Source organism: Falco punctatus, assembly GCF_963210335.1.
Source record: "Falco punctatus genome assembly, chromosome: 13".
NCBI lineage: Eukaryota > Metazoa > Chordata > Aves > Falconiformes > Falconidae > Falco > Falco punctatus.
The window spans coordinates 1,032,536-1,051,985 of NC_137593.1; the positions used below are offsets into that span (position 1 = coordinate 1,032,536).

General features: G+C 41.1%; 1 long non-coding RNA gene across 1 annotated transcript in view; it reads right to left on the minus strand.

Moving 5' to 3' along the window:
- LOC308072851 overlaps nucleotides 1-19,402 on the minus strand; it is a 96,422-nt gene extending 77,020 nt beyond the window's left edge. The window contains exon 1 of the long non-coding RNA XR_013931832.1: nucleotides 18,280-19,402. This is a non-coding gene — a long non-coding RNA (uncharacterized lncRNA). The remainder of the gene's footprint in view (nucleotides 1-18,279) is intronic.
- Nucleotides 19,403-19,450: the final 48 nt, after the last annotated feature.

A 19,450-nucleotide genomic window follows, 5' to 3' on the forward strand; every position in this document is an offset into this window, starting at 1 on the left:
AATAAAATTTAAGCTGATTAGACTGCATAATTTATGCTATTGGAAAGCATTAACACAAGCATTAACAAAAAATATATTTATAGTCTTTAATAGATTTTAGTTAAGAACTAAATGAATAGAATTACAACTTTGCACAGAGCAAGTGATTTTATCGGCATTTGTTCTGATTGCTGGGCCTTGAACATCAACAGTTTAGAGTTGTCCATATTCCATTTTACCAGTAGTGAAACAATACTCAAATGTCAGCCCAAACATGAATTAATAGATGTTCACGGTATGTAACAAACGAAACTACTTTTCAGCTAGATTTTGGACACCAGTTCTGTTGTTTCTGCTTCGGCTACAGTAGCTGGAAATCACTCTCTCTCTCATTTGTGACCCTAACCAAAACAATTAGCCTGGTCTTCACTCTGCCTGAACTGCAGCCATGCTTAATGACAAGGAGGGAGGGGAGAAAAGTGACAAGGAGGGAGGGGAGAAAAGCCTGTCAAACAGGATTATTCATGAAAAAAAATAGCTAAGTGGATTTAAAATTGCAACCTGTCACTGCCTTCTGCAAGTCATTTAGGAAAAGCTGGAAACTAGGATAACGATTTTATCAGGAACAGAAAACGTAAGAAAGAAAGAAAAAGAGGACTTGTGGGAGTGGATAGATGGACCTGGCCGTGGGCAGGAACAGGGTTGGGGGAGCGGTCAGATCACGGCAGTCCTGACAAAATAGGGGAGGATGAGAATGATGCCTGTAATTCCCAGAAACAGAATAGCAAAGACATAGAGAATACACAATTTTATATGTATTTTAACATATGTAATATATATATTCTATTAAATATAGAATTGTGTATAATATCTATTGCAGATATAGATATATAATTTATAATATATCTAAATATTTGCTATTTTTATATGTAAATATATAATACCCTGGTACATATTTTTATGTACATATATATGCACATATATATAACTTCCTTAAACTCAGTTGTTCCTAGGATTGTTCCTGTGACAGAAGAAATAATGATGCTTCATTCCTTCTTGCCTCCTCCCTTTCCACCCCAAAGACCACCTGCAAGCAGGTCTAGGATACTTCAGAAATCTCATGAAATAACTAGCTTAAGATAAACACAGTTTAATTCTGCAGTGTTCAGCTCCTTCCATAGCCTCTTAAAGTCCAAAAACCTCTTTCTTCTAGCTGGCCCAGGAAGAGAAGGGAATTTGTTTGTCAGGAATTTTGCCCCCACCCAAGGCTGTGTCCAGAAGAACTTCAGTGCATGCTGTCCCTCTCCTGTACTGGGGAGAGGGCATTCAGCAACTAGTGATGGCATTCTGTAACTACTGTGGGTCCTAGACACTGATATTTAAATAAGCTAGAGTATTTTTAAAGTCCTTCAGGTGTCTTAAAATATACACAATGGGGAAAAATAATGCTAGAGCAGAAAGAATGTGGACATATTGGCAGTTACATGCTGGACAGGAAAATAAAGAGAGGACTCCTGTTGTTTCTGAAGTTGACATGAAACTGGCAGCAAACTGTTAAGGCCCATGATTTACATACTCCTTCCATAAGCTCTTCAAAAGAAAGAAATGGTGACCACACTGATGCTCTTACAAAATAAATTTTAATATCTTTATCCTGGCCAATGTGGATATAAACTTTCATCTTCTGAAATTTATGAGCTTCAGGCAATTTGAAAGTTTTTCCTCTTGGCCATAGCAAGGCTTTCTTGCACTAAATGGGAAGAAAAAGATGCTATCCTTCCATATCAAAAGTAATAAAAATCCTATTAGAAAATGAGAGAGAATGACTATATGTACTGTTCAGACAGGAGACATGAAAATCTCTTAGCGTGTTAAAAATATTCTTAGGTTAGAATTAAAGAATAGTATGAACAAGCTCTACAAAACCGCAGTTCAAGCGTGACACAGGTCTCATATCCAGGTTGTGAACAGATAAAACTTCAAAGTCTTTTATCACAAATCAGCATGACTCAGGCAGGGCAGATGCAGGACCCTCCTGCATGGTCTGACAACTCACTGTTCAGCAGAGATGTGTCCCCTCTTCCATGTTTAAAGAGCAGGTTTCGGTAGCTCCAGACACCGCTGGCCAGAGCAGGGATCCCTATGGGGCTCTGGCAGGGCTAGAGATGCTGCAGGAACAAGAAAGCTCTCTTCTTTGTGCAGTTACTTAAAAGGTTCTATTTATGTAATGATGTGACCCAGCGATGAGAACATGAACTGGGAACAGAAATGAGAAAATGACCGAACCCAATGATTAAATGCCAATGCTTATTAGCCTGTGTTCTTCTACCTCCTGCATCGAGATCTGCAGGAGGAAGCCAGTATCTCCCCACCGAACCCCACTGACATAAATAGGGCTTAGCCACATATATCAGATTACAGGATATTGGTCCTGAACTAGCCTTGAACCAATGATCTAATCCTATTACCAATCCGGTGAGTCATTCAGCTCCACCAGGAGCTTTAAAAGTATTTTGTATTTAATAAAAACATACAGGAAAGGCATAGTGCATTTGTAATACACTCTTATATCTCTGCAGATGTCTTGATAGTGGAAAGAAGTCTTACAAGTCTCAAACCTCTCTTGCTCAAACTGTAGATGTAAGAAAAGCATAAAAAGATTTGATGCGAGAGTTAGGGTTTCACTCGAGCAGTGGTATCTGACCGGACTCCCTCCTAGCTTTGAGAGATCTACAGGGCATCTGCACTGAAGAAGCATAAAACAGGAAAGCAAAAGAGAAAATACGTCAGTCAGGAAATAACTAGTACCAGGAGTTCTCAGGTCTGGTTTTACAGCTCTCAGTGAAATCACATGGATTTTGTCCAAAACAATGGAGGAGAGCCCATTCTCTTACTCTTGTGTATTGTGATAATTTCCTCCTTGAGTTCAAACTGCTATCTTCTGATGGAGCAAACATCCCAGAGCATTGCAGCTGAGTCTCCTGAGATGCTGATAAGATATCCTATCTCCTGAGATAAAAGAAGTATTTTGTTATTTGAGTGAATACTAACACTATTTCATAAAATAACAGCAGAAATACTGGATGAATCAGTTCTAGACACTTAGGCAAATACTTCATCACAATCACCTGTTTTTCACTGGTAATTGCTGTGCTAAGGCCATACTCCATAATGGCCCTCCCTCCAGGGCAGTTTTCCTGCCTCTTCCCTTCAGAGGCATTCAAAGGTATTTTTGTTCACTGGCTGAAGTTCCAGCTCTGTTCAGGCTGCTGTCCTTTCTGTGCTGTTGGTGCTGACAGCAGATTTGCGTGCTGCCTGCAGTTCTGTAAGCGGTGTCAGGGTGGCACAAGGCAGAGCTGTTCAGCAGGAGCGGCACAGCGCTTCGGTGGCCACGCTACCTGCCTTGGCATGTTCTGCACAGAGGTGTTATGCTGCCAGGACAATATTCCCTCCAAACTCAAGCCTGCTTAGAGCTCGTTCTAGTATTTTACACAGCACCGTGCAAACCTGCTTCTTGCTAGTCTCGGCCATTTATTTGCTTTCGTTCTGCGTGCCCAAAGAGCACGATATTAGGACCTAACAACCCTGCTATCATCAAAGGTAGGAAAGAAAAACAAACCCAGAAGAGAGAAGCACTCACTTTGACTGAATGTCAGAAAAATTACATCCGCAGTTTGAATATGGTAGGACTGTTCAAGCACTGCTATCTGTCACACCTCCTCGTGCCTTCATTCTGCACAAGACTGGCTGCACTCGGGGCAGGGCAGGGCAGGACCAGCTCTTGTCTCACTATTCAACTGAAAGTGTTCACTTGAACTTTCTGTTTTGCACTGTGAGCTAACTGGACAGTGTGTCCTCTGTCCTCTGAAACGGTTCCTTTGTCATGAATTAAATTCAAATATATGCCTCAGCTGCTCTCTTAAATTCTCATCCACAAACTATGAAGCAGCAGTGGTTATCTGCTGAATTAAGTAGTTCAACTAAAAGAATCACATATATTGTTTCCAGTCAACGGACACTATGAATAGATTTTATGCAAAATTACCAGGAATGCATAAGCCATTTTGCCAAATGTTATGGAATTTCTTATCCCAAACCCTGTGTGATATGTAATTTATCGTCAAATACTGACAACTGAATCATACTCAGCATTTATATAGTGCTTTACATATGCAAACTGCCACAAGACATTAATTAAGCAGTAGATTTCCTAATGCTGAAAAAGTACTTACACCAGGTGCAATGGGTTAAATGTTCAAATACTGTCAATCCTTAAATACTATTTACAGAATTTCATTGTACTATGAGTTCAGTTATTGGCATAGCTGTAACATTCAGTGGCTTTTTACATACGGTAAGTAGGAGTAGGAACGGTAGTTTGGTCTTTATCTACACTAAACTTTACTTTGAAATTTTACTTTTGCTACCAATATGTTATTTTAAAAATGAAGCAACTGTAGTAAGAACACAGCATATCTATTTGTAGACTCATGGTACATCTATAACAAAGAGATAACACTCAGTTTATTGTTTTTTGGGGTTTATTTTAATGTTCCAGATTACACTTACTTCTTTTTCACCACCTATTCTTTCATATTTCAGGATGTACAAAAGAGAAGCTTCGAGAAACCCTCTTCAACCCCAAACCACTGCCCACAATCCCCAGGTAATAACCATATTTTTTGTACCACTGCTACATCCTGACTAACAGGCAAATCAGCTGCTTGTGGGCTCTGAGGCTTACAAGGGTGAGTTAAATCAAGTGAAACTCCTTTTCAGGTGAAGGCTCGGTATACTCTTAACTGAGGGTCATTTCAGTTGACTCGAATATAGACAGGACTTAGAAATATAACATGAATTCCTTTGCAGTGAAAAAGACACACTTTGGGCATTTAGCTGCAGAGTGATAGACAATCTTTTCTAAACGAAACTCTAAAAGACTCTTGCCCTTGCCTCCAGAGCAGCTCTTAAGCAATTCATACCAGGGCAATTTGAAAGGCTGCTGTCTGTGACTGCCTACCAGAGCCAGAGGTAAATGCTTCTGACTGGTACCACTCGCAGCCCAGCACATACTGCAAAAAAGGGGCAGCAGCTCCTCAGAGCAGAACAGGGTGGTGATACACTCACTGCAAGCAGCCCCATCACGAATCCCCAAGGCACGTGTTTGAGCACCTTGCGTTCAATATAGTGCAAAAGAAGTGCCAAGAGCTCTGCAGCCAGCTGCATACAATGCTGTTGGCGGGTGCGGTATGGATGTGCACGCACACTGGCATACAGACAGATGCATTTGCAACAGCACACTCCTGTCCTGGGAACCCTACAGTCTAAACTGGATTTAATGGAGTGAGGATGGACACATGATCAGACGGGAAGTGTGAAGGTAATGGCTCTCCAAAGACAAGACAAGGTTTATCTAATGTTGTAAATGTACTGAGTGAATGATAGTGGGGCTTTAGCCATATTATTTTTGCCATGGCTTAGGAATACCATTACAACAAGCATTCATTTGGTCTCTGTAACCAAAATCTTAGCAGATCTCACAACTCAAAGGATCAAACAGATATAAATTTGGTTTTGCCCATAAAGCTCAACATTACCAGTATTGCAAACTTGCATTCCTCAACTTTAATTTTGCTCAGAAATACATTTGCATTGAAACTGCAGCATTTCTCTGTTTCTTTGCACAGCTTTTATTGTCACATCAGTGAAAAAAGCATTTGGATCCAGAGGCAACTTCATAACTGAGCACCCATCCCATGGCCAGGACAGGCACAGCATGCAGCTTTTCTCTCTCCAGGAACTACTGTCAATTGCCTTAAAATATTCCCTTACTGGTACAGTCTAAGTAGAGTCCATACCATTAAAAATTTAAATTACTTTTGTCCCTATAGCAATCAGAAGATGAGGAATTTGAGAGTGTTACCTAATTTTTACTTCTTACTTCTCTTTTAAAATGTCTTACGTGAGTCAATGTTACCTTCAGACACGTCCCCTCACACCAAAGCCTCAGTCCTTCTCTTATGTAGAATAGAAGAGCACAGGCTCACCAGAATGCTATTTACAGCACCAGTGAATTTAACCCTGTGACTTCTCAAGTGCCTCACATATTGTAACCATGACTATGAAATAGCCCATACACTTATTCACCATATAACAGTAAAGTTAATATCCTGGATATTTCTTGTTGGAGCCTCTGCTCTTTTTCAAGTTAAGCAAAACTCAGGTATATTTTCTGTGCAGCACACTCATTAGCAAGAATAGACTATAACTGATTCTATGTTCTGCTCTTCCCTTCTAACACAGCTTGTTTTTCTGAGATCACAGGGTTTTAGGTATTTGGTTAAAAAAAAAAAAAAAAAGAGCGAGAAAAGTTAATTACATATAATTATAGCTTCTATAAGGTTTCTACTGATGATGGGAATAAATGGCTGTGTTACATATAAAGGAAGAGAATTAGCTTTTAACAAATTTGTCATTTGGATAGCGTTTTTTTAATCATTCAGATCAGTGATGTTTGTCACTAAAACAGAAAACCCATTTTTGTCTTCCCTGGTGATGCTTTTTCTCCACTGACATGTGAGTGGCAAAGAAGTTGCAAGGAATTTGCCCCAACTTTGGCCATTCTCCATACATCCATCTAGAAAACCAACCCAGGTCTTTGGATCAAGAGAGCACCAGACTGTGTGGAGGCAACAGCAACTGCGGTTTTACCCACTGAGTATGGCCAAGCACAGGGGGAAGAACCCTATCCTCTCCTCATGCATTGCAGCACAGTTTGCAGCTGTGACTCTTCCCCTCTGCACAGTGCCTCTTGTAGGATGATCTGATTTTGTAATAGCATCTACTAACCTCTTGTATCAGTGCTAGTGGTAAGCAGACTTAGTTTAAATGCAACCGATTTATTAATAGATGTCAATCTTTTCACAACTGATCTTGATAACCACATGCTGAGAACCAACACAGATCTCCATATAAATGTAAAGCTAGCCAAAGCCACAGGTCACACCTTTATCAGTGCACTGAGATATTCTCATCACGCTTATTACTGCAGGAGCTAACTGCATTGCTGTTGTGGTGGTTCCCAACCCCTACAGCTCCAAGCTGTACCCTCCTGCAGAGTCAGGATGTTAGGTTTGGGGCTCAGTGATCTGACATGGTATGGCAGATGGCCACTTTGTGCTGTTTAAGGTGTGGAGTTTTGTTGTTGTTACTGGTTAATTTTGTTTATTGGTCAGGAAAATAATAAGATTTGGTTGTAGCTAGCCTGAGTCAGCACCACACCTTATAAAATGTCCCAGGTGTTACGTGCTCTCCCCTTCCCTCCACTCCCTGGAGCCCCAGAAATGGCTTTCAGTCCCACACAGGAGGCATGACTCACGCTTTCGGGGTGGTATTTATAGGCCATTAATCACAGCACCCAGGTGCTGACATTGCCGCACTCACAACAGGTATGAATCTGCCAGACAGAGAGCAAATACGACTCACGCTGAACACCGGTAACTGCGCTCCCTAAAAAGCCTTTGTCCTGCTATCAAGCCTTACCACATCAGCCAGCTGGGTGAGCTGTGCCAGAAGAGTCAGAGCAGCGCCTTCCGCAAACACCAGAGCTCACCGCAGCCAGAGGGAAATGCCCAGACCAGTCACATGTGGAGTAAGGATCACAGACACTTCTGCTTCCAGTTAACTGAGAAACTAAATGAGAAGTTGTTTTGGTTTGGTTTTTTACCCCTTCTTTGACAGTCTTCCACAGCGGTCCTTCCCAGGTGAGGGAAGTCTCTTCATATGAGAGCCTTTACTCAGGAAGACTAAGGGAGCTTTAAAATCATTATTTTAAGCAATGACAGTGCAGAAAGAGTTCACGATGCAGAGAACTGGCCCATTCCTTCTAGATCCCAGCAATCACGAGATCCCAAACTCTCCTCCAAACACTTCTCCAGGCTGTGCAGACTACAAACTGTTCTTGCTTTAGGTGCTACGCACTACAGTGCTGGATGGTTTAGTTTACAAAAACCCAACAATAAAAGACTGTTTGATTTGTCACTGCAGCCATGAATGTCCCACAGAGTTTACTTTCCTGTTCTCATGAATGTATTTGTTTATATTAGCAGAAGGATTCAATCTGATGTAAACCATGAAATATGTTGTTTACTGTACAAAGACAGATAGATACTAAGGCACTAGTTAACATGAAATCAAAGCTGACTCTTACATACATATTTGCATTAGTCAGTCACCTCCATATCAGTGTACCTGGCTGAATACTACAACACTTCATTAAACAGCCTGTGAAAGCATCTAGAAGATAACGACCTGTTAAGAAACTTCTCATGTGAATCCAGACATAAATATGACCAAACCACATCACAGTGTGGTTTCCATTTTTGTCTGATGAAGTGGCCATTCATTAAAAGTGGATCTGATGTATTTTTAACTGTAGAAAAGCTTTTCCCACATCCCCTGTTTCCAGTAAGAAAACAATGTTGATATATATATATGATATATATATAATTGTCTTGTATTCAGAGTAGTTATCAATAGTCTGCCATAAAACTGGAAGATGTACCAAAAGGTTTGTTATGCAATTTGTATTTTTATTAATACCCTGAACACCAGAAGTCCAAATGCAAAATTTGCCAATTATATCAAGTTGCTTGTCAGCACTCTGGAGAACAGAAGTGGAATTTGAAGAGTTTTTGATAAACTGGATAACTGACGAACATTTGTGCCTTGTATGCCATCTTTAATGCTGTATCTAGTTTTCATTTTTAGTTTACCATTACACAAAAATAATCTGCTTATAGGGTGAAGTAGCCTGCAGCTTCACTAGTAGGGTGAAATGAAACAAAAAAGCAAAAAAACCCTGAAGTACAGAGAAAACTGAAACTGAACACCTTGACATTTTGTTTTGCTTATAGTGTTAAAATGCCACATCTGTTTCATTGATTGTACAAGACCCTCAAAGTTCACCTTTGAGGAATCTTTGAGCAATCAAGAACTGGCCAAAATGAACAGAAGCATTAGATTAATTGGAACAGATCCTAGGACCTTGTTTGCTGTTAGCTAGTGGGACAAACAAGTAGAATTAAATTCTATCCCAGGGAATATGCTTCTTGTAAATAAAGTAACTTGGTGGTTTTTTCCCTGTTTACTAATGATTGGCTCCTGATACCACGTTACTGTACTTTTATTCAGACATGATTTCCACGTAAGTCACAATCCACTTGACAAAGAACCATGGGATCTGTCTCTATGAGCCTCCTGCAGGTCCCTCACACTTGTTCAGTGATGGATTACCAACAGAATCAATTCACATTTGAAGCAATTTTAGTCTGGTCTTTCCAGTATATTTTTCTCACATGACAGCACTAGCTTGGGATGTGTTTTACTGGTGCACTCTGAGCAGTACAGTGACACCGATGAAGGCAGTTACACTGATAAACTGCCATTGGCGCTCCAGTGGTATCTCCTTACTGGAAATACTTATGACAAAATAAAGTATACAGAAATAGAATCTACATTCAGTGAGCGATAATGTTTTGCATTTATTGTTGCTGTTATGGGCTGTGGTATGCAGAAAGGCCTATAGAAAACTCAAAAGTGGTGGGCCTCCTTGACAGGGCAAGGAGTCTGCCAGCCCAGAGCTGTCATGGGGACGAAGCCCTAAGGGAGCAGTCAGTGTCCTGACAGGCCGAGATGATAGCCAGCCTTCAAACAAATTCTCCAAGGGCTTGTGGTCACATCAGCATTCCTGACTGCCCTGGCTGACAATATCGAACACGGCTTACAGATCAAGTAGTATCAACCTCATTTTGTCTTATCTGTTCATTCTCATGAGGTCGTGTCAATACAACAGAGGTTGTTTGTGCCGTGACTTGGCCTGAAGTCAGGCTGGGTGGGGTTATCTGCAGAGGCCAGGTGTTGCAAAAGTCGGTTTGCTACCACATTTACGTTAATCTGGCCCAGCAGCTGAAGGCCTGGGAGATGAAACAGTACTTAGGCTGGTGACACAATGAGCGGTCAGCCACAACGATCCCTACAGCCTTGACCAGCCAGAAACAACTAAGCTGTAAGCAGCAACCCTTTTAAAACAATCAGAAAACATGGCACTTTGTTGAAGTAGAGGACTTCAAGAGATTCGAAGGCTACAGAGGCTGCAAGTAACTTATTTCAGTCTGAGCCTAATATGGGTCTTGATTTTCTCTAAAAAACCCACTTACCTTCTTTGTTGATTGGTTTACCCCAAAATGACTGCAAAATACCCAAATACAAGTCTACACACACATATAAAGAATAACAATCAAATTTAAGATCGAGTATTTTCAGTTACCCAAGATGTAGCAAAAGGTCTCTGCTGGTTACATCGGAATCATATATACTACATAAAGAACAGTGTAAGTTTCAGAGCCAAAATGACACCACTTTTCCTAAAATCTTGTCTTACATGTTCCTCTCCGATGACTGAAAAGTGAAATTATAAAACTGAAATGTTTCAGCTGTATAATTCAGGCACCGAAATGGCTTTCACTGACCTGCCATGTGGTCATCATCAAGGCTGCCAAATCTGGCACAGTTGTTTCATAAACTGCCATTGCCCATATGGCCACAGAGCTTGCAGAGATTTGCTGACCTTGCAGTCTGCCTATGTACTACAAAATAAAGCTCAACTGAGCAGGTGGTCCCTTTTGTCAAGTTTAATTTCTTTTCTCTTGTGTCTTAAAGGACTCAGTCAGGGTGAGGCTGATGGATCTGTGGCCTGCCTGCCTACATGAGACCTACAGATGCTTAGCTTCCCGGAGGGCCATACTGTAAGTATTTTATGCGTTTGGACCAAGTGCCTAAAGATGGGTGCAATTTTTGTGAGCTTCTGCAAGTCTGTAATATCGTTATTCCTGGGAAAAAAAAATCATGTAGAGATAGAATCAGACAGACAGCAAAACATGTTTGTGCAACAACTTTCTCTTGCACAGCTCAAAAACAGAAGCAGGCAAAAGGCCTTGATGGTTACTCTGTACATTTATTTGGTTTTAAACCTTTGACTGTTCATTGATTGCCACGTGAGCCTTTTTAAACCTGGATACACAAACTGCAGCCTGTCTTTTACAGCCGCTACCATCAGAGAAATGCTATTTTAAGTCTCCTTCAGTATTAACCAATTTGGCTCACAAGCCTAAAGGACAAAATATGACAATGCAGGACACAGAACGATGAGTCAGTCAGCAAACCCGCATTAACCCGTCAGGTAAGATCTGAATTTATACAAATATCCCTGGAGGCTGAATAAGCAAAGTTTTTCCATAACTCAACATGGTTTGTTTTGTTGCAGCCAACGTTCCTAACTCAGCATCTCCCCTTTGTAGCTAATATAAGTGTTCACAGCACTTAGTATCAAGTGGCAAAAAAGGAGACTTCGGGTTTAAATATACTGACTTTGCAGACCCCTACTGTGACTTAAGGCTCAGCTTCCTCCATTCCTCTTACAACAGAATCTACACTACAGGCCACAAGAAAGCTGGCAAAAAAAAAAAAAAAAAAGCAGCTGCGGACAACCTTCTTGTAGCTCAGTGCAAGGTCAGCTCTCTTGGTTTTAACTGACAAGGGCCTTTTGGGCTAACCTGGCTAGCTCTGAAGTAGCCTAGGGAGCTGTCATACAGCTCGTGATGCAGGGCAAACTGTGAATGCAGAAAATTTCAGCTGGGGATGATAGAGTCATCAGGTGCTCCATCTGAATCCAGAAGTGGATATATTGTCCACACTGTTTTTAAAAATACACTAAGAGAAATAATGTCAGGAAATGGAAAGAGTTCACCTTGACAGATGTCATCACTGTAATTTGAACTAGAAGAAAGCGAGCTCTAGCAGCTATTAATTTCTTGCTTGCTCTTAGGGTTAGTAAAAATTTACTGCAAAACACTGTTCAACAGGTACTTGGATTAAATTATGTTCTAGGGGGAAATTCCATGCTGTCCGTTGAAAATAAACTCCTCTAAAAATTAAAACCTTTCATATGTTTTCACTATGTTTAATTCACTTTTTCTTGTTGATGAATAAGCATTTTTATTTCTCTTGTTCTGGTACACGGCAGAAACAGGTTCACTTGCCTCTCCCATCTACAGGCCCCTTCTTCACACCAGTTCCACATTACGTACATAACAGCTATGGACTCCCTGGTTTGCTGGATTCACCTATCACTCCATAATGTTCATGGGAATTACAGGCAATGAAAAAGAAACTGAGTACAACTCTGGTTTTATCTAGGAGATTTCTTTCCACAGATTTACTCCCATTTTTAAAAAATAAGAATGTGTTTGTTTCTCTCATTATTAGTTAGGGAAAAATCCCCAGACCTTAATAACTACCTATACTTACAACCACAATTTTATGCCACCAATCTGAAAACAAAGGCTGTGTTTTACAGTGATTCCTTACACAGAAGACCAAAACCTAGTGGCCTGCAAACACCACATTTTCTTCTTTAGGACTTCTGGAAACCTCCTGTCTCACTTACAAAATATGGTAAGATCACAGGGGAAAGTTTTCATTCCTTGCTGCCACTTGACAGAAAATTCTTGTCAGGCAAAGCTCTTTGCTCCTGGTCAGGAGATGGAGGAATTAACTTGGAGTGAAAACTCTCCAAATTATAATTTTTTGCTGTACCTGAAGGCTGCTGCCAGCTGAGTCAATACTGCAATGTGATATAATGTTATGGGTCAATGAAGAAAAAGGCATTCTTCTACAAAAGGGCTTTTGCTGCAGACAGGAAATTTATTTTTTGAATTAGTCACTGGTTTCACTTCATGCTGATTATACAATTTTCATTAACATACAATAGCACTGTTTCCATGCAAGTGCTATCAAGATTACATTTACGGTTCCAAAAGCTGTTTCACTACACCTACACACAACTTGACTGCCACACACAGTAACAAATAAAGTGTTCTCTGTTTCATATGCTTACCTAAAATCCTAAGCTTCATTGCCTGTGATGTAGACTGCTACTGTGGTAAATTGGTAACTAATAAAGAAGGTAGAAATAGACCTGAATTTTGACAATTATGCATATTTTGACTATAAACATCACATCTATGAGTTGGATATAAACATGACATTGAACACATTCTTTATAAAGAAAAATAAAGTGACATTCCATCATTTCAAGTGAGCTGATATGTAATAAAATCTGGCAGCACAGGCTATTTTTTCAATACCGATAAGATCTCTGGCGGGACTTTTGATGGAAATAATGAACTTTTTCTTCTCTGTGTGCCACCTTTTTTCCTTCCCTCCCCCCTCCCTTCAATATCTACACCTACCAGCAGCTGCTGTTATTTCCTGAAAAATGAAACCTGGGTATTTTGCATTTGAGAAGGTTTTTGCAGAGAGAAGTCACAGTGGGGCTGCATTCCCCAAAGACATGCACACTAGACTTGCTAATACAGACAGGCAGGAAAAGGATGACTCTGCATAAATCAGTTCCTACTCAGTAAGTAGCTGGCAAAAGGGAAACTGTTCAGGTGGTTGAGTCAGGGGAGAAACCAGCTCATACTACAAACATATCCAATTACAGCATTAAGGAGTACCTTTGGCCTGAGTCACTTAGTAATTTGTCTTATCAGCTTCTTTCTGATTATCTGGGTGTTGAGCAGATGGAACAGTTTCACTTAAAATAAAACTAGTCTACCCATGGAATTACCCTAATTGACTATCTCATTTAACTCTGTATGTAGACATTTTGATTCTAGAATAAGAATACCTAATACCATTGGATTAAGATAAACAGACATTAGGGAGTCATGTTTCAGATATGTATTCACATACAGAATTATCAAGAAAAACTCAAGGTGCAGACAAGTTAATTATGACATTTAAATACTGTTGCAATGCCAGATTATTTTGACGAAGAATTTTGAAAGGTCTTTTCTCTCAAACAGGAATCTTCTGTAATATAGACCATAGGAAAACAAGTGCACTTTTATAAACAACCGTGTAACCTGGACACAAAAACATCCAGCTTTTTGCACAGCTCTCTGGGCAGAACATGAGAGCAGAATACTTTATTGTAGCAATATATTTCATTACCTTCTCATCAGTATTTAGGGTTACTGGCATGGCAAAAAGGAAGGATGAAATAGGAGAAGTAAAGATAGGAGGACAGAGATCTTCAACCCAACATTGCTGGGATGTGGAAAGATTTTCAAAAGTAGTCAACCATTTTCAGTTATTCTTAAAACGAATTTATACCCACCACATAAATGTTTCTTGCTGATTTTTGGTTAAAGTTTGCCATCAAATTTTTAGGGCCGAGGGCTGAGTCTCTGCCTTGTGCAGTGCTGAATGCACCAATGCTATTCAATAGGAGCAACCCAAATGAAATAAGGAAAACTAAAGTCATTGTTTCAGAACAAGAAACACTAAACGTCAATGCCAATATTATTAGATGCTATTGTGACAAATATAACTAAACCCACTCATAGCTACTATTGAAGCAGCGAGGTTTTATTGATCAAATATCCACAAAGTACAAAATCCTAAAACCACTACTGTTTAAAGCAGCTATTAAAACCTGCAAATACTTTAACATGCAAATCCTTCAAATTTTGTTGTCATCTCCTTCCTCAACCCCCAAAGAAACCCCAAACCAACCTAAATTATCCTGTATTTTGAATACAAGACAAAGACTTCTTTGTATACCACTGAATTAAGAACTAATTCAGGCCAAGAAATCTTGCTCAATTTCATATATTCAAAATTAATAAACATTGAAGAAATTCTCCAGATGCCAGAAAAAAGTGTGATTCTGTACTTCAAATTATTTCAGATTGTCTTATCATCTTAGTTTCCCTCAGTAATTATTCTCTCTTTACCTTAAGGTTTACTGTTAATATTAATGTCACTTACTAACAGTATGGGAGTGACAGAACAGCAGCTCTTCCCCAAATGATTCTGAATCTTCTCTGTTTAACTGTTTTATATTGGATTATGAACCATTTAAGTCATAAAAACTCAAGTGAATTGTAACATACCTCTGTTATATCCAGGAAACATTGCAGATATTAGGAAGTGAAACACCTGCATGCAGTATTCTTAGACTGATTTCCCTCAGGATTTTCTCAGCAGCAGTACTAAATTAAGACATTTTCGGACCTTCAGTTCTGCTAAAGTTGAGGATCAATTCACCATTCAGCTCTTTGCATTTGGCCCCAGCAGCCTGTAAGCAGTTAAACAGAACCCACAGCAGAAGGACCTATTCTTGTCACAGATACCTTGGTTGCTGTAGGGCCCATTTACACCGTGGAACTAAACACTGTTGCTGCACAAGTGAGAGCAAAGAAGGATATCAAGTCCCATTGCCATAGAAGAAAGAAGAGAAAAAAGTGTATGGAACTGCATCTTCATGTTGAAATTAAAGGTGTCGCATAAATATATGTTATGAAATTACTATTAAAAACACTTTTATCTTATAAAACTTGAATGTCAAATTATGACAGACATTTAGTATTATTTGTAGCCTTCAAATTCCATTAACACTGTGCCTAGCTAGTACATGGCAGAACACCACAATCTCAGAAGAGTCTCTTTCACAGTCACAAGAACTTTCCATGTATTAATAAAAACTATTCTAAAAAAGTAGTCACTAACAGAAGCCAGGAAAATCTGAATGAAGGCAATAATCTCTTTCCCCTGCAGTTTCAGATTTCAGATGCATTCGCACACTCACCTAGTTCTCCACATATTGTCAAAGTCTTTTTTAATCAAAGACATGCATTTCCTACAGATTTTAGCTCTGTTTCATTTACAGAGCTCAGGCCTTCTAAAACTCAGAAGCATACAAATGCTATGCAGGACATAAGCTGCAACTTAGCCTTCTCCTCACATCATTTTTCTGTTCCTCAGGTATAGCACAGTTTTTCTATAAAATACTCATTCTAAGTAAGCTCAGCAGTATTTAATCAGATCTCAGGAGGCTATACATCCCTTCACTAACACTGACCTTGGCTGGGAGTTAATCCCATAGCTGTAAGTACTTTGGCTATGCCTCTTTAAAGAGGTACCAGAAGAGCTGGTTAGAAGGCCTCTTCAGTAACACCAGAACGTCTTTACATATTTTTATATCACTAAATCTTGTCACCAGACTGACAAGCTTTCACAGCACTGAAGTTTCGGGTATCGGACGTGTTACTGAGTTAAACTACACTTAAGTTTATTCTTTGCCTATAAGTGAAATAAATTTTTTAAGGAAAAAAAATCCCCAAACCAATAGCACACTGCTTTTATAGTTCTACAATGCTGATACTTGTATGGACAAAAGCAACTACAACAAAAGCAGCTAATGATTTGATCTTTCTAAACTATGCAAAGAAAAAAAATCTTAGTTTGTATGAAAAGTTTCACTGAACAAGCAGGGTTACTCAACACCATAAAAGCTAGTTATATATGTAAATATTGTAAACTGCTCCATAACCAAATTTATGCTTTTCAAATTATTTTTGACATTTTTAAGATAGTATCAAATAATTTTGAAATTGTTTTTAAAATATACTTGATCATTTTGAAAATCAAATACATACAGCCAGCTTTCTGATAATTATATTCTGCCTGGATTCTGCTGCATTGCAATGCTTCATGTTGCCCAAACAGAGCTTGTTTCAGGACAATTTTCATTTGTTCCTGAGAGAATCTAAACTACAGTACTGATCATGAAGTACAACAACCCAATATAATGTGTGCTTCATAACTCAAAAATTACATGCTGCACACTCCCGTGATTTATTTAACTTAAATGTCTAAAACCTTAGCTGGGCATTTTCAGCCTTTCAACTCACACATCCCCTTAGCAGTCTGTAGCCGTGCACAGACTTGCTTCTTTTAGTTACTTCCCACAGACTCCTTGCTATTATTTCACAGACTCCAAATTCCTAAAAGCAGCACTGCAGACTAACTAATTGCCTAGAGCTGGCTGATAACAAGAGAGATTAAATTAATGTATGCAGTAGAGGACTGGGACTTCAGAAATAATACTCCACACTTAACAGGCTGAAGATCATTTGTTACTTTGAACAGGATACATTTCCTTCTTCATAGCATCCTTCCTTAATAGCATAACGTAAAATGAAAAAAATAGAGAGTAATTTTATTCTGTCACTGGGGAAAAAAACCCAACAACCACCCACAACACAATTCAACAGCAAATTTGGATTAAATAGAATGCATTTGAACCAACATTACAGTTGTCTGATCTTTGCAAAATCCACTACTGCCATGTCAGGGGAAAGTGCAATAGAAGTAATTTAAGTGTGAATTTACGTGTGGGCTTGCTATAGAGGTGGTGAAGGCAAGCAAATCCACATTGTACCCAAAACCTTAGAGTAACGTAAGCAAAGTGCGTCAGCAGAACAAGAAAATTAAATATTTTTGCAGTGATACCGTAGCCTTTCAACCATTTTTTATAGCTGTTTTTAAAGATAACTTTGCAAGCACTTGCTGCCTGGTGACCGTTTTTGGCTGGCTTACATGAAGGCAAGAGTGCGCTGTCAGCGGGTGATGTGCTAGCTCTGCCTCTGGAGTGCTTCTAGAAGGGGGAACCAGAGGGACAGCCAGCTGAGCAACAGGAAGAGGTGGGGAAAGGACTTGGAAGCCTCATAGTGAGCTTGGTTATTTTGTTTCCCAACCCAACATCTATGCATGTCTATGAACGAGTTGAGCAGTCATGGAGAGGCAACTCATTCACAGAACAGGAGGTTGGAAGTACTCCTAGGGGTGAGTTTTTTCACTTTTTCAAAGAACTATAGTACTGCACTGGAAAAAAGACATCCTACAAGTTTGCCACAAGTTAAGAGTAATGTGGTTAGCAGGCTGAGTCTAGAACAGAGATACAGTCAAAGCCCAGCTCCCAGGATTCAATATAAGATAAAATATCTGATCGATCTCCAGACTGATCTGTGCAGCACCTTGAAGGAGCTCAGGCTCAGCCTGCAGCTGACAAAGTTTGCAGGTGAGCAAGAAGACTGTGCACCTGGGAGAAACCGGGTGGAGGCCTGGCAGACCAACATCCCACCTGGGGACTCTCAACAGCAGCAAAGCATGACTTATATTTACAAGGTGAATACAGCGAGTGCTGGGTTTCAGACACACAACATATTTAAGGAAGTTGTTTAAACAGTTGCCCACTCCACAGCAGGGCTGCTGGAATGCAACTTTTGTGTTCCTCCCGAGAGGCTTCATTTGCAAAGAGTTACACAAGCAATAGCAGAGGGGTTTAGTTTAAGCTCCTGAAGACAGGATCACCAGAGATGCGGTACTCACCAGAGAACCCGTGGAGATGCAGTACTCGCCAGATGGCCACAGGGATGCAGTACAGCTAGATGCAGCAAAGTGAAGCCTTCACCATGAATTCTAGCAAAAATAATTTAAGTGGAATTTAGTCTCTGTGAGAACTGTTCAGGGATTAACAGAACGTTGCTTATGAAACTTATTTCAAATCCTTTTGCCTTTGTCTACCATAGCCTGTTTCCTCAAGTATTGCGTTTAAATTGGGTTTCTGAACTAGGTGTTGTAGAAAGGACCTAAATGCCACAACTACTTGAATAAGCACTGAGGATTGTAAAAAACTTGAGTAAGATATAAACCAAAGGCCAGAGTGTGCCGAAATAACTAAAAGTATTTTCTTGAAAGGAATGTTTGATTGATAGAAAGTCCAAGGAACGACTTCTACAAACAGTGGCAAGTAGCCAGTCCCCGTGACTCCAGCCCCGCCAGGCCACACTCCCGTGCGGGGCCACCAAATGCAAACAGCAACAGCAGCTCGCAATTACCACGTCTTCAGCCCGAGGGAGCGGCCGGTCCCGACTGCAGGCGGACAGGGCCGACACCGAAGCTGGTGCAACCCGAGAGGGGCTCCTTAGGAGCCGCCATGGCCACGGCCCCCTAGCTCGGGGGCTGCTCTGGCCGGGGCGGGCGGCGGATAGCCCAGCCAGCTCCTGAGGAGCCCCGGCGGGTGAAGGGGCCTCCCCCACCGGGGCCGGTGCTCCCCGGCGGGGAGCGGGCACTTTCGGCCCCCAGAGCCAGCCGGGCAGAGGGGCTGGGGAGCCGCGTGGGGTGCTCGGGGGGCCCAGCGCGGCCCGGCCGTTCTGTACGGGGTGCGAGGAGCTGCGGCAGCGGCTCCCCGCGGGGGCGTGAGGGCGGGCGGTCGCCGAGGAGCAGGAGGCATGGCAGCTGCCCCAGCGCAGGCTGCGAGGGGTGCCTCGTCCCCTGGCGAGGGCCGATAGGGCGGGAGGACCAGCAGCGAGGAGATAACCGGGCCCTCCACCGATAAGGGGGCAGGGGGCTGCCGCTCCCGCCGCCCTTCTCCCGTTTGCGCGCCGCGGCAGCACGGCTACCTGTAGGGGGAAACCCGCTGCCTGGAGGAGGGACGGGGGGGGGAGGGGGAACCCACTGCCTGAGGGGAGCGGCGCCGGGGTCTAACGGGCGGGGCGGG